Raw genomic sequence first — 16,194 nt, forward strand, 5'->3', positions numbered from 1 at the left:
AAAGAATATTTAAAATTTGAACATCATTATTGAATTTTCTCACATTGACACTAAAATTCATCGCTTTAGAACTCTTAGATCATATAGATACCTATAGACGTAAAGTACGACCAATTCTACCAATTAGTGATGATCTTTTTTTTGTTTTTTTGTGCTTTGAACATTTGCCTACGATCTATTTGGTTATAAATTATGATACATAAATACATGTAATACTAAATAGTACCAGTTCCCTGAAGTTCAAAATTTTGTCTTTTGGTATTACCGTTTTCATTAAGAATATTGATCTTACATTCACATATATCTTACCTAAATAGAATTTAATTATGGCACCAAAAATAGTTCAACAAGAAAAATGGAAATAATTGGTCATTTGGTCAAAGACATCAGATCCTTTGATATGTAATTAGGTAGTCAAACTCTTTCTTGATATACTCAGCCATTTCTCAGGAACAAAGGATAACATTACATTTTAATAGACAAATAAAAGCTAGATCTTTACTCGTTTATAAAGAAGAAAGACTTTGTTATTATCTAGGTCGATGTAAGGTGTATAGCAGCATAGAGTCCAACTAAATTTTGAATATAAACTGAACAGCGAGCTCAGAAATAAATTAAATAAGTGGAAGTTAAAACTCCCTTTTTCTGGAGCAGTGGAAAATCGAAGCTTGACTAAGAGGAATTTAATGTTTCAGACATTTTAATACCAAAATGGTATCTTTATTAAAGTTTTATTTTCCATTCAAAGTTTGGCAAAGAAAGAATGTGACAGGTTGTTTTGATATCTCTTTCTCTAATTTCATTTTTGTACCTATCTGGTCGGTGACATATTGGTCCACTTTTACGAATTTGTTTGACAAAGATGAGAAGAAAGCCAAAACTAGAGGCGTGTTAATTTGACATCTTGAAGAACATTCTAATTAGAACTGATTTATATACGCTTTACTAATAGCTACTTTAATGACATATGTTGTGGGTTTTTTCTGAACCAAGCTTTCATTATTAAGTAGGAGTGACAAGTAACAGTAATTTAACTATTTCCACATGAATCATGTCTTTAATATTGTTCTTCTAGTTCTAAGTCGTAAGTAAAAAAAAAAAAAGTAGTCCGGTGCACTAAGATCTTATTATGCGCGGGATTCGAACAAGGGATGAACTACAAGAGTATATTGTAGACAGTTTTACTCTATATTTGTGCAAGAGGTTATTTTCATGGCTCGAACTCGTGATCTCTGCGCCAAGACTCTCCTTCTCTAGGTTGTTAGTAGTTAGACAAAACAATTTATTGGGACATGACACCTGCGGACCTAGTGGTAGTATTCCCTTCAGGTCTTCGTTTACTTCTGCTATCCGCTATTTGCAAAATTACGGATTAATAATAGTAGACTGAATTAACCAATTATTTGTAGTAATTGTTCTTAAATCTACTTCAAAATATTAGAAAAGTCGGACGGAGGATTTTTCTTCTGGGAATATTCTTTCCTTTGCGTTCACTAAGTAATTGAACTTTTGAGATTAAGAAAAAAAATTATAACCAAGGAGAGATGCATAAAAAAAAAACAAGCAGTACTAGAAATGGTTGAATTCTTACCGCCAAAACGGTTTTCCGACTATTTTCTGACCAAAATTGGTCGGTCGGAAAACAGTTGGTCGGAAAATAATTTCCAACCAAGGTAGTTGGAACGTTCAAAAGGTAAGATTATTTAATTATAAAAATCCACATAAATAATTATGTCATAATTTCTATAGTGCATGCCCACACGTCCGTAACCTAGCACGTGCGTCACCTCCCAACAATTCGCATAATACATATATTCAGGGTCCATACCCTTAGCTCCAAGATTAGAAGAGTTACTTACCTCAAACAAGCCGAATCAAATGTCGAGCAAGCTAAACAATGCTTCAGAAATTTCATTATGCGCGTATCAACTCCCGAACGGTTCGAATCTACCACAATTAATTTGATTCAGTCCACACAATTTATAGGAATTAATTCCATATCAAAATGCTAATATTTTCCACAAAATATGAAATTACGCCCCAAAAATCACCCGTGGGGCCCACATCTCAAAATCCGATGAAACGTACAAAATACGATAACCCATCCAATTACAAGTTCAACCATACTAATTTCACTCAAATCTGACTCCAAACCGGTATTCAAACTTGAAAAATTCGTTTTGTGACATTATAGAAATTTCCTTCTATTTCTCTTGAAGATTCAATAATCTTACATCAAAAATGAAGATTAATTCATGGAATATAATCACAAGGGAGTTAAGAACACTTACGTCAAGTTGTGTGAAAATTTCCTCTCCAAAATGGCACAACCCGAGCTCCAAAATATGAAAATGGGTGAAAATGTCGAACCCTCGAATTTAAGGTTCTGCCCCAGCGATTTCCGCATCTGTGGACAAGGGACCGCATCTGCGACCTTCGCTTCTGTGGAAAAAAATATCGCCTCTGCGAGAATAGCTTGGCCAGCCATAATCGCTTCTGTGATGCCAAGGACCGCACCTGCGGTCGTGTTTCTGTGCTAAAAGGTTCGCACCTGCGGACTTGCCTCTTCCTCAACTCCGCATCTGCGGACCCTCGCTCACACTTGCAGGCTCGCAGATGTGGTTAACTCCTTCGCACCTGTGCCCTGCCCAGGCTAGCCAAGTTCCACTTCTGCGTAAAAATGGCCACATCAGCGTCACCGCACCTGCGGCCAATTCCTCGTAGGTGCGATCACACTAGAAGACAGAAATTTTCGAGATTTCTTCTAAGTCCTAATTTGATGTGTTAACCAACCGAAACTCACCCGAGCCCCTCGAGACCCCGTCCGAACATACCAACAAGTTTCATAACATAACGTGGACCTACTCGAGGCCTCAAATCATATCAACCAACATCAAAACGACGAATCACACCTAAATTCGAAATCATTGAATTTTGAAACTTCAAATTCTATATCTTGTGCCGTAACACATCAAATCAATCCGGAATGACTTCAAATTTTGCACACAAGTCACATTTCACATTACGGACCTATTCTAATTTCCAGAATTAGATTCCTACCCCAATATCAAAAAGTTAACCCCCCGGTCAAACTTTTTAAAAATTCATCTTTCGGCATTTCAAGCCTAATTTTACTACGGACCTCCAAATAATTTTCCGGACACGCTCCTAAGTCCAAAATCAAAATACGGAGCTATTGAAATTATAAGAATTCGAATCTGAGATCATTTACACATAAGTCCACATCCGGCCACTATTTTAACTTAAGCTTTAGACCTTGAAACTAAGTATTCCAATTCATTCCAAAACCTCACCGGACCCGAACCAATTACCCCGGCAAGTCACACAACAACTGTAAAGTATAATTTGAGTATTAAATGGGGAATCAGGGTTGTAATTCCTAAAACGACTGACCGGGTCTTTACATTCTCCCCCACTTAAACATACGTTCGTCATTGAACGTGCCAAGAGTTGTTTCCAAGCCATCAAATCACTATTCAATCTCACCACACATGTACCCGGGGGTGAACCCACATCACCCTATTCCATATGAGCTTTACAACACAATACAACTGAAATCATTGATTTAACTTTATCCCATAAACCTTGGAATTTAATTTTCAACATTTAGAATTTCTTTCAAGACACGAATCTTATATTTATACCCTGTATGAGTTTGAACGAGCTGTATTAAGCCATAACCATAACCATAACTACGGACATAATCACCTAACATATTATACAACTCGCATGATCATAACACCAATATAACTCAGAGCCACATCCCGTGCCATCCGTGCACTAATACCCATCAATTCAAATGTACTTAGTCATGAAAAATTACTCAAATGAGAGAACTGCCACGCCAGATTAAAAAGTACTGCCACAACAAAACGCTAAAAATTCATCATACACCGTAGAACCATAACCCGATTCTAACACAAAGTTCATACCTTAACATAACTCCGTTGCAATGCGTGACCCCATCCAAATGTTGGTCCATAATATATATACCTCGAGCCACCCTTCTCAAAATCAATAACCACAGAGAGAAAAATGACAAAAAATTCCACACAAAACCTGAAAGAACATAACCATTACACAATCGATCATGCAATACCCAAATACTCATCACGCTCAAATTTCGCTATAAAGCTCAAATAGAATAGCACTATCTGTGCACATAACCAATGAATCACAACTCCTCGTAGCATAAAGGAGTAACTCACAGATCATTTCAGAACACGAATAAGTTCAACATCAACCGATTGAAACATCCCTCAATAATAGCAGTATGGAGCCAACCATTCCGGCTCGGTGTAGAATACATATCTTAATTGGGCCTACCTATGGACCCCAAAATCAACTCGGGTTACCCATAATTAGATAAAAATCCCTTCGAAAATCCTTAATGACTGAATCAAAACACATTTTATCATCTGGCTAACTCCGGCCACAACTTCACAGTCCACAACCATGAAACAATCTGCTCCTGAGAACTCCCAATCTCTAAATCCATAGAACACACGAATCACCATATTTGATTCCCTCTCCGCTGCCCGAATGCCTAATACCTCTCTCATACACGATCATCCCACGAGAAATACTTTAAAAAAATTTCCGTGCTACTTGGAAAAATTTGAATATCAGCAATCTATCAATCATGTGAGTACCGCAATACTAATTTATATATCCGTAAGTCAAAATACAATACTCCTTCTGAAGTCCGTCCCTTTCTCATACAACACAAAGTAGTAATAGTATCCATCTAGTTATTTGGAACCGTCCATGTTATTTAACATTCGTTACCTTCTCTTCAAGACTGCACTGCCACCTTGTACCTGTAAATCTAACTTCCGCACAACACATAACATCTATCTTGCCATAATGTGAAAAGTACAAGAATCTTATTATAAATTTTGAGTCACCAAAACTTTACATACCCTATTAGTTAGAGCCCCTTTCTCTTGCTTCTTCGAGGAGGAAATCACAATACACAATACGTTCCCCATATAGGTAAAAACGTATCTGGCTCAAACTATCCAGAGTACTTTGGAATCCATTTGCACATAATCAAGCCCTTAGAACTAAATTCCTCTAACTCGACCAAGCCTCGCAGGTCGCCAAACCCAATAATATTTCCACCAAAATATCTGCAAAGTCTTATCACATCGTAATTACCAAAAGGATTGATCCTACCATTACCGTACTGGTCCAGTCTACTACCCAGTTGTCCTATTTTCTCCGAGTTTCTTCCGAATCTATCTTCAGATTGATACTTCTACTTGCTAAAACACCATGATCTTTAACCATAATTCACCCCACGAACCCTAACATAGAACCACAACGCCCTACGACCCTTAAACAACTGTATTCTTCTTAAGCACCTCCAGAAACACCATAACTGTAACACTCCCTCTGAGAATACTTTATGTGAATCTAAAACTGTTCTTCTTACCTTCCTTATACTAAAATGTAGAATCCCTAGTCATACAGAACTTTCGTAAGTCTAGGCACCATCAAATGCAAATCTTAGGTTTTATCCATACACAAGTCCGGAGAAATTCTCAATTGCTATATAAAATTCTCAAACCCACTAGAAATTTTCTTGGAAATCACCCACGTTGCTCAAATCTAAATTGCACCGCCCAAATGGGCCAAAAGACACGTGCCCCATTAGCACAACAACACTCAAAGAAGTAACTCTACTTTAATACCCCCAAATCAAATTCATACTCCGTGCGTACTACATATTTTAAAAATAACAACTCACTCATCCCATGATTTTACTCATAAAGCGCAAAATAACCCGTATTCAGAAATTTCTTTATTCGAGTCATCTCGATCTCAACTTCTGCAAGTCATAGCCAACCCACAAGTATGCCTCAGACCAAAATTAAAATTTAACACCTAACTATGAAATCAAATTGTCAATAGCAGACTCCCCCACTTGGCTTAAAGCCATAGATTAAAACATTTCATAACTCACAATACCAATACTCTCTTACTGCCATAATGCCACCATCAGTTCAACAAAACTTCTTCCCAAGTTCATATAACGCCAACCATAAAAATACCCCAAATCATCCGCTAAGGTCGCAATCATTCCCTTGACACTTAAGTCAACTTTCTCAGCCAGATTCAAATTCAAATCTCGAGGAGATATCCCTTGACACCTACGTAGATTACTCTCGAGGACATATCCCACCTGCTTAGCCTCAAATTGGTATCTTGTTATACCACTTTCAAAGCCACAATTTCTACGCAATCACTAAATCTTTCTGAGTCCAAACTCATTAACAAGACATGAGAGTTTAATTTGTACCAAATTTAAACACGTGAAAGATCTTTCAAAACATTCACACTCGAGACTGTACGTCACACCAAATCAAAAATCAAGCACCCAATGGCCTTCCATTTACATTTCAAGGAAACACTTCTTGTTATGTTCAAAGCGCCTTAACACATCCCGGGGTCACATCATACCCATCATACCGCCATTCCACCGCTTATCGAGCCACAAATTCCACTGTAGGGTCATCACCGGACATATGAGTCCAATTGTACAAGTTACAACTGAAGCTACCGAGCTTAAGCTGCGGTCTAACCATGGCCTCAAGTCCTCCAGACTGGCCCATCACCAAAACACATAATACTCACCTTAAACCTCGTTCATAGAATCATAAGCCGACGATGCACAGCTGATACCGAGTGATCATACGAATACGTAGAAGGAATTCAAAGAGTTATGTCTCAAGCTGAATCAATTTCGCACGATAAAGAAGGAAAGATGGGAAGTATATATCCTAAATGCCCTGTAGCCTCTCGAAGATAAGTATGGACGTCATCATACCGATCCGCAAGACTCTACTAGACACTTGCTCATGACTTGTAGAACATATGAACCTAGAGCTTTGATACCACCTTGTCATGACCCAAAATGCAACTAGTCGTGATGGAACCTAACCCAACCCGCTAGGTAAGCCAACTTTCAATTATCCAATTTCAATAACAATTATTAAGGCAATTTAAGTGAATAAAGATCTTAATCTTATACATTCTCCAAGAACTGGTAGTACAAATCATGAGCTTCTAAGAATAGAGTATACAAAGCGGAAATAAAATAAATACATAATCTGTTTAAATAATACATAAACAGAGTTTCTATAAATCTAACACTACCCTAAACAAGAGGCAGCTACAACAGGAACGCAGGTACATTTTTAAATCTGGCAACCATCGAACACATCAATAACGACAACCAATATCTGCACACAATTTGCAGAAGTATAGTATTAGTACAACCACCCCATGTACTGAGTAACAAACCTAGCCTTAGGTTGAAAGTAGAGATGAGCTTGTACCAAGGTGAGAGTCCAACTTCTATAACCAACAATAGTTCATAATAATATTAAACAAGTAAAACCAAAAGTAACTCAAAGAATAAATGCTCGGCTAAATCATGACTTCTGAAAATAGTTCTGCCTTTCAAGTACATCAATGAAAATCCAAATCGTTTACCGAAGTTACCAAAAATATAAATAAGTTTGAAAACAGTAATTTTTCTAAAATCCTTTCAGTAATAAATAAAATATCTCATTTGCTTTCCAGATAACCAGTGTAAAACAAATGCATCACTATGCCCATCTGTCAATATGTGTGAGAAATCATGAATAATGTGATACCGTACAACATGAGAAAAACACATCTCTATGCATATATGTCATGTGTGCATGTCAATACAATGTATCTCAGAGATTGCACTCATATACTCACACTCTCAGAGTACTCAATCTCACTGTCTCGCATTCTCTCTCACTATGCTCAGCACACTCAATCACTCAGCGCTATACAATACCTGCTGCGGTGTGCAGCCCGATCCCTATTTATAGTTGACTGCGCTCACTGGGAGTGTGTACAGACTCATGAGGGGCTCCTACATCCCAAGCGCTATAAGCACGGACAACTCACGTGCTGCACGGACAACTCACGTGCTATAATATCATATCTGGATCTGCACGGACAACTCACGTGATGCACGAACAACTCACGTGCTATAATAATATCTGGATCCGCACGGCCAACTCACGTGCTGCATGGCCAACTCATGTGATGCACGGCCAACTCACCTGCAATAGTATAATATATGGATCCGCATGGCCAACTCGCGTGCAATAGTATAATATATATATAAAGCCAACATGGCCTGCTACGGCGTGCATCCCTGATCCATATAATAATCCTCACAATTAAGTCCTCGGCCTCACTCAGTCATCAATCTCTCCAGTCTCTCTCTCATGGGCTCACAATGTCATGAAAATAGCCCAAAAATAATAATATGATATATCAATAAATAATAACACAGACTGATATATGATATGAAATGACTTGAATATGACTGAGTATAATTTTCAATTTAAAATAAATAATTTACAGCAATATGACCTCTATGGGTCCAAATAATACTTGCACATAGCCTCAACATGATTTTTAATATGCTTTTCAGCTCAATATCTTTAACACATATAAGCGCATGGAAAATACCAAGATTATTTAACTACAAAATTCCACATAAATAATTATGTCACAATTTCTATAGTGCACGCCTACACGCCCGTCACCTAGCATGTGAGTCACCTCCCAACAATTCACATAATACATATATTCAGGGTTCATACCCTCAGCTCCAAGATTAGAAGAGTTACTTACATCGAACAAGCCGAATCAAATGTCGAGCAAGCTAAACAGTGCTCTAGAAATCCCATTATGCGTGTATCAACCACCAAACAACTCGAATCTACCACAATTAATTTTATTCAGTCCACACAATTTATAGGAATTAATTCCATATCAAAATGCTATCATTTTCCACAAAATCCGAAATTACGCCCCAAATTTTATCGCCCCACATCTCGAAATCCGACGAAGCTTACAAAATATGGCAACCCATCCAATTACAAGTTCAACCATACTAATTCCACTCAAATCCGACTCCAAATCGGTATTCAAACTTGAAAATTTCATTTTGTGACATTATAGAATTTTCCTTCTATTTCTTTTGAATATTCAATAATCATACACCAAAAATGAAGATTAATTCATGGAATATAATCACAAGGGAGTTAAGAACCATTACCCCAAGTTGTGTGAAAACTTTCCTCTCCAAAATCGCCCAACCCGAGCTCCAAAATCCAAAAATGGATGAATCTGCCCCAACGATTTCTACATCTGTGGACAAGGGACCGCATCTGCGACCTTCGCTTCTGCGGAAAAAAATCTCGCTTTCGCGAGAACAGCCTGGACAGCCTTAATCGCTTCTGCGATGCCAAGGACCGCACCTACGATTGCGCTTTTATCCTAAAAGGTTCGCACCTGCGGGCTTGCCTCTCCCTCAACTCCGCATTTGCGGAGCCTCGCTCGCACCTGCGGGCTCGCAGATGCGGTTAACTCCTTCGCACTAGTGCCCTGCCCAAGCTAGCCCAACTTCGCTTCTACGTAAAAATTTCCGCATCAGTGGCACCACACCTGCGGCCAATTCCTCGCAGGTGCGATCACACCAGAAGACAGAATTTTTCAAGATTTCTTCTAAGTCCGAATTTGATCCGTTAACCATCCGAAACTCATCCGAGCCCCTCGAGACCCCGTCCGAACATACCAACAAGTTCCATAACATAACACGGACCTACTCAAGGCCTCAAATCATATCAACCAATAACAAAATGATGAGTCACACCTAAATTCGAAATCATTGAACTTTGAAACTTCAAATTCTATATCTTGTGCTGAAACACATCAAATCAATCCGGAATGACTTCAAATTTTGTACACAAGTCACATTTCACATTACAGACCTATTCCATATTCCAGAATCGGATTCCGACACCGATATGAAAAGTCAACCCCCCAGTCAAACTGTTACACCCTATATTTTCGTACGTAAAAATGCATCGTAAGCAAACTAATGTAGGACCAAAAATGAGATAATATTTAAATGTATATAAAGTAAGTTAATAATGTTACCTCTGAGGTTACAAATATTGAAGATCATGAACAACAAGTACAAAGAGGGTTGGACAGTTCAGAAGCAAAAGCAATTGAATAAAACAATGTTTCGTCGAAAGTCGACAAGTTGGGAATGTTATAACATGTACCTTTGGGGTGAGACTAGGGTGATTAACATGATAAGGAGATTATGTTATGATTTATATTATTTGTATGACATCCGTGTGTTATGTTTTGATGTCAAGCGAGTTGTGGAACAAAAGTCCATGAAAGTCATCACAAGTTACATTCATAAGTTTTACTGAAACTTTGGGTCAAATGTAACTGCGATTTTCTCCCAATATACTTAGAGTTATGGGGTGTTCCACCCATAAAATTAAATATCTATGAGTCTATTTTCCAACGCATTAAACCATTTATCAATACGACATCGGAGTAGAGATATATGTGCATTTTTACGATACTGCGCAAGCTGCTAGGTGACAAGTAGGTGTGTCACCTACTTGCTTAAATGAAAGCCCAAAAATGGGCCATTTCGGGTCGTCCAAAGAGGCCTTTTAAGGGCCTATTTTCTTCATATATTAGACTTAAAAAAGAGCATAATAACCAGACATAATCTCTGCAAAGAATCCTCCCAAAAAAGTTCCCACAAACCCTAATTGATTTTCTCTCCCTTTCAAGTTCCAATTGGAGGTAAAACTTAGAGTTTGAAGAACCAAGATAGGAGCTGAGTTATCCAACAAATAAGGTGAGTTTAATGCTCTCTTTCATCCATTTTTTCTGCTGTAAATTCATGGTAAGTCGTTCTATGCTTGTAAGAACTCACGGGACGGTGATCGGAAGCCGTGAGTTCGAGTTATTCACTTGTAGCGGACTGTTTTGTGGACTGTTTTGTGTTGCTGTTGGGCTGCGTGTTTTATTACTATTTTGTGGATTTTTGGAGGAGGAAGGGGGTTTATAAACACCATATAAATGTAGGGTGGTTGTCTGGTCGTTCGTCATAACATTTTCGGGTCGTTTGACACTACTACGGTGGTCGTTTTGTGTACGAAGAGATTGGGGTGTGTTGGGCTGTTTTGTAGTATTTGATGGTGTATATAGGGCTGGAAAATGATGTATATATGTTGTTATTGTTCTGTTCTTGTATTGTTGGTGTTATCTTGAATTTGGAGGAAGGGCATATTATAGGGGAGATGCTGCCCGTTTTAATACAAAATAGGTTTGTCGTTCGTTGTGCGATAGTTGTACCTTTCGTAACTTAACGATAGTATTATTATCATTCTTGTAGATTAAGGTGTGAAGAGGTGAGTTCAACTTGGTGATTGGAAAGATTGTGATAAGGTATGTTAAGGCTAAGCCTTCCTTCATTTTGGCATGATCTCGTAGCTACATGTGTTAATAATGAGACATAAAGAGAAGTTCGTATTCATGAATTTATTCACATTATTCTAGTCTCATAAGTTACAATATTATTCCTTATCGGGACTTCATATTCAGTTTAGTTTTGTCTTTATTCAGTCAAGAGAGCAGAGGGTCTATATATATGTACAGTATTACACTATTTTCACCACCATCGAGCTATAATCGGTGGGCAGGCCCCTATTGGGCAACCTCTGATCAGATGGAAAGTTATATACCGAGCCTACTGTGGCCGAGCGCCTATGAGCGAGCCCAGCATGGTCGAGATACATAGCCTAGTATGGCCGAGCGCCTATGAGCGAGCCTACTATGGCAGAGCAGTTATATATACCGAGCCTTATAAGGCCGTACAATTATTTTACTTACTATATTGAAGGAGTTGAGTCAGTATCAGCAGGTAAGTATATCTCCAGATCATCTTTGACTCCCAGTTAATTTCAGTTATCATATTATCAGTTCAGTTTCAGATTTCAGTTATTTTATTGCCTTACATACTCGGTACATTATTTCGTACTGACGTCCCTTTTTTGGGGGCGCTGCATTTCATGCGTGCAGGTTCAGACAGACAGACGGGTAGACCTCCTCAGTAGGTGTTTCCCGAGTTCCGCCTGATCGGTAAGCTCCACGTCTTTCGGAGTTGCCAGGTCTAGAGTTTTGTGTACATCTTATGTATATCTGTATATATGTTATGGGTAGGTCGGGGCCCTGTTCCGATCACAGTACATCTATCAGTAGAGGCTTGTAGGCATATCCTGTTGGTTAGTGCAGTATGTTGGGTTTGTATAAATTGGTGGTTTGTCAGCTGTAGTAGCTATGACGGCCTTGTCGGCCTAGCTTTATATTGATATTTAGTTAGCGCTAGTTTCCATTCAGTTTTATATTTTGCTTCGCAAATTGTCTTGCAAGGTGGCCCCATGGCCAAAGTATGACATTATGTGTTCAGAGTCCCTTAGTCGCAATTTGGTACGCCAGGTTAAGTGAGGCACCGGGTGCTTGTCTCGCTCCTAGGTTCGGGGCGTGATACAAACTTTCCAAAAATTCATCTTTCGGCATTTCAAGCCTAATTCCACTACGGACCTCCAAATAATTTTTCAGACATGCTCCTAAATCCAAAATTACCATTCGGAGCTATTGGAATTATTATAATTCCAATCCGAGATCGTTTACACATAAGTCCACATCCTGTCACTATTTTAACTTAAGTTTTAAAACGATCGGTCGGGTCGTTACACAGGTGGTGTAGCTCAAAATCGATTTTGTCCAGTTTTACAAAAAAAGTCCGACTGATTTCATCATAAATCAGTCGGACGGTTGCCCATTTTTTTCAAAAAACACCCAGATTTCCGACCGATTCGGTCGGAAATAATAAAAAAATTAATTATTTTTTAACAGTTTTCGACGGATTCCGTCGGAAATTAAAGAAATTTTATTTTTTAATTATTACTTTCTAATCAAATCGGTCGGTAAATATTTATTTTTATTATGTAATTTTAAATAAATATTTATTTTTATTTAAATTATTGGCATTTTCCATGCGGTTATATGTGTTAAAGAAATTGAGCTGAAAAGTATATTAAAAATCATGTTGAGGCTATGTGCCAATATTATTGGGACCACAGAGGTCATATTGCTGTAAATTATTTGTTTTAAATTGAAAATTATACTCAGTCATATTTATGTCATTATATATCATATCTCAGTCTCTTTTATTATTTATTGATACTTCATATCATCATTTTTGGGCTATTTTCATGATATTGTGAGCCCATGAGAGAGAGAGAGAGAGGAGAGATTGATGACTGAGTGAAGCCGATGGCTTGATTGTGAGGATTATTATGTGGATCGGGGCTGCACACTGCAGCATGCCATGTTGGCTTTATATATATTATACTATTGCACGTGAGTTGCCCATGCATCACGTGAGTTGGCCGTGCGGATCCATATATTATACTATTGCACGTGAGTTGGCCGTGCAGCACGTGAGTTGACCGTGCGGATCCAAATATTATTATAGCACGTGAGTTGTCTGTGGACCACGTGAGTTGTCCGTGCAGATCCAGATATGATATTATAGCACATGAGTTATTCGTGCAGCACATGAATTGTCTGTGCTTATAGCGCTTGGGCTGTAGGATCCCCTCATGAGTCTGTACACACCCCCAGTAAGCGCAGTCAAGTATAAATAGGGATCGTACTGCACGCCGTAGTAGGTATTGTATAGCGCTGAGTGATTGCGTGTGCTGAGCATAGTGAGAAAGAATGCGAGACACTGAGATTGAGTACTCTGAGAGTGTGAGTACATCAGTACAATCTCTGAGATACATTGCATTGACATGCACACATGACATATATGCATAGAGATGTGTTTTCCTCATGCTGTACGGTATCACATTATTCATAATTTCTCACACATGTTGACAGATGGGCATAGTGATGCATTTGTTTTACACTGGTTATCTAGAAAGAAAATGAGATATTTTATTTATTATTGAAAGGATTTTGGAAAAATTACTGTTTTCAAACTTATTCACATTTTTGGTAACTTCGGTAAACGATTTGGGTTTTCATTGATGTACTTGAAAGGCAGAACTATTTTCAGAAGTCATGATTTAGTTGAGCATTTATTCTTTGAGTTACTTCTGGTTTTACTTGTTTAATATTGTTATGAACTATTGTTGGTTATGGAAGTTGGACTCTGACCTTGGTACAAGCTCGTCACTACTTTCAACCTAAGGCTAGGTTTGTTACTTACTCAATACATATGGACGGTTGTACTGATACTACACTTCTGCACATTGCGTGCAGATATTGGTTGTCGTTGTTGATATGTTCGATGGTTGCCGGATTTGAAGATGTTCCTGCGTTCCTGTTGTAGCTGCCTCTTATTCACGGTAGCCTTAGATTTATAAAAGCTATGTTTATGTATTATTCAAACATACTATATATTTATTTCATTTCCGCTTTGTATACTCTATTCTTAGAAGCTCATGATTTGTACTACCAATTCTTGGGGAATGTATAAGATTAAGATCTTTATTCACTTAAATTGCTTTAATAATTGTTATTCGAATTGGATAATTGAAAGTTGGCTTACCTAGCGGGTTGGGTTAGGTGCCATCACGATTAGTTGAATTTTGGGTCGTGACAACCTGTCAAACAATTACAATACAATAATGCCAATAATCAATCAATAAATATAACATCTAAGCCAATAAATCCAACCATTAACATAATCTAAACCAATAAATCCATTAAACCTAACAATTTTGGGCATAAAAATATCCAAATAATAGCCCACATTCAAGTTTAAAAACAAAACATAAACTTGTATCTCACAATCAAGTTTACCAATCAACCAATACCATACACCTAAACTACTACAAATGAGATTTAGTTTGTTCATCCTCACCATCAGATAGATCATGCCCATATTTTCTCATGAATTTCTGCATCTTGACAAAAATTTTCGAATTGTGAGTCCAATTGTTGCTTCAAATCACGAATTTCTTTTCTCATATCTTCCATTTGTTCTTGATTTTGCGAAGAAGAAGAATCGGCTAAGAGTATGCTTGGATGACCTGTAGATCGGCGTACTCCAAGTCTGTAGACTCTGCCTCTGTTTACTCCACCCGCTGCTTCGGTCCACAATGAAGCCATATCATTATATGTTGGTTGCGTTGAAGGAGGATGAATTTGTTGTCATTCTTCTACTCTTTTATGATAATCTTCCTGAAATGAAAGCATAACTATTATGTAAACAAACTAATATTAATAAATCATAAATAATTATAAAGTTAGTATTTTACATATATGTTCGACGCACGCGTCTCCAACCACTGTTTTCTTGTATAGTCCTTCTTCTTTTTCTTATGCGTCTCCTCGAAGATATCAGCATGACACATATCTCACCCTTTCTCCTTTTCTTTCATAACAAAAAGTATGAGTTAGATATTACAATCGTAAAATTCTATATGTAAAACTAAGAAATGTTTTATAAGTAATTACCAATCTTAGTTTATGGGCCGCAAAACTAATCTAACCTCCTGTGTGCAACGAGTCACCTTTACTGGAGACACGGTTTGCCTTTGCTTGTTCACTCTTCTTCTTCCATTCACTAGTATTCCATTTCGCAAGAAGTTTCTTCCAAGCATCTTTTCTTAACCAATCCGATATTTTACCAGTATTCCGAGCAGCAAACAGAGTATCATTAGTCCACTTAGCAGCCTTCTTCTAAAAAATAATATTTATTTCATTTTGATACTGAGGATGTCATGCACACTTTGTCTGCAATATAAAAAAGTAACATTAGATGAAGACGATAATTATTAAATAAATATAATCAATTTTTACCCTAAATTAATTCCACATTTTCTCTCTGATGTTGTACGATATCTGTCTCCAAGAATTCCACGGCTAATGATAAAATGGCTTCATAGAATCCACAACCAAATGTGTAGACTAAAAGGATGGCAAAAACCTACATTAAAGTTAACATATATAATTAATAAATATCTTAAAGTTTCAAAAGTTTTAATTATAAATAAATATTTCTTAATATTAACATATCTAAAAGTACATTCAAAACCTTAAAAATAGTATAAGAATTACTTACCCATCCTCGTAGGGGATGATTATCAACCGATTATAACTATCATATTATACATCCCTTCCAAGATTCTGCCTACGTCTACTAGAAGTTGTAGAAGTACCACTAGATGTAACTGGGTGAAAGCCTCCAATATCCAACCTAGATATGCTGAGAGTGGATGATGA

The 16,194-nt window shown here is 37.6% G+C and overlaps 1 long non-coding RNA gene across 1 annotated transcript; it reads right to left on the reverse strand.

Annotated features, from left to right (window-relative positions):
* Window positions 1-14,645: 14,645 nt before the first annotated feature.
* Window positions 14,646-15,344, reverse strand: LOC117281666 (uncharacterized). Its single transcript, XR_004512290.1, has 2 exons — window positions 15,228-15,344; window positions 14,646-15,150 (listed from the first exon to the last, which is right to left on the reverse strand). It is a non-coding gene; the product is annotated as an uncharacterized lncRNA (long non-coding RNA).
* Window positions 15,345-16,194: the final 850 nt, after the last annotated feature.

The sequence above is a fragment of the Nicotiana tomentosiformis genome, chromosome 7 (assembly GCF_000390325.3).
Source record: "Nicotiana tomentosiformis chromosome 7, ASM39032v3, whole genome shotgun sequence".
NCBI classification, from domain to species: Eukaryota; Viridiplantae; Streptophyta; class Magnoliopsida; order Solanales; family Solanaceae; genus Nicotiana; species Nicotiana tomentosiformis.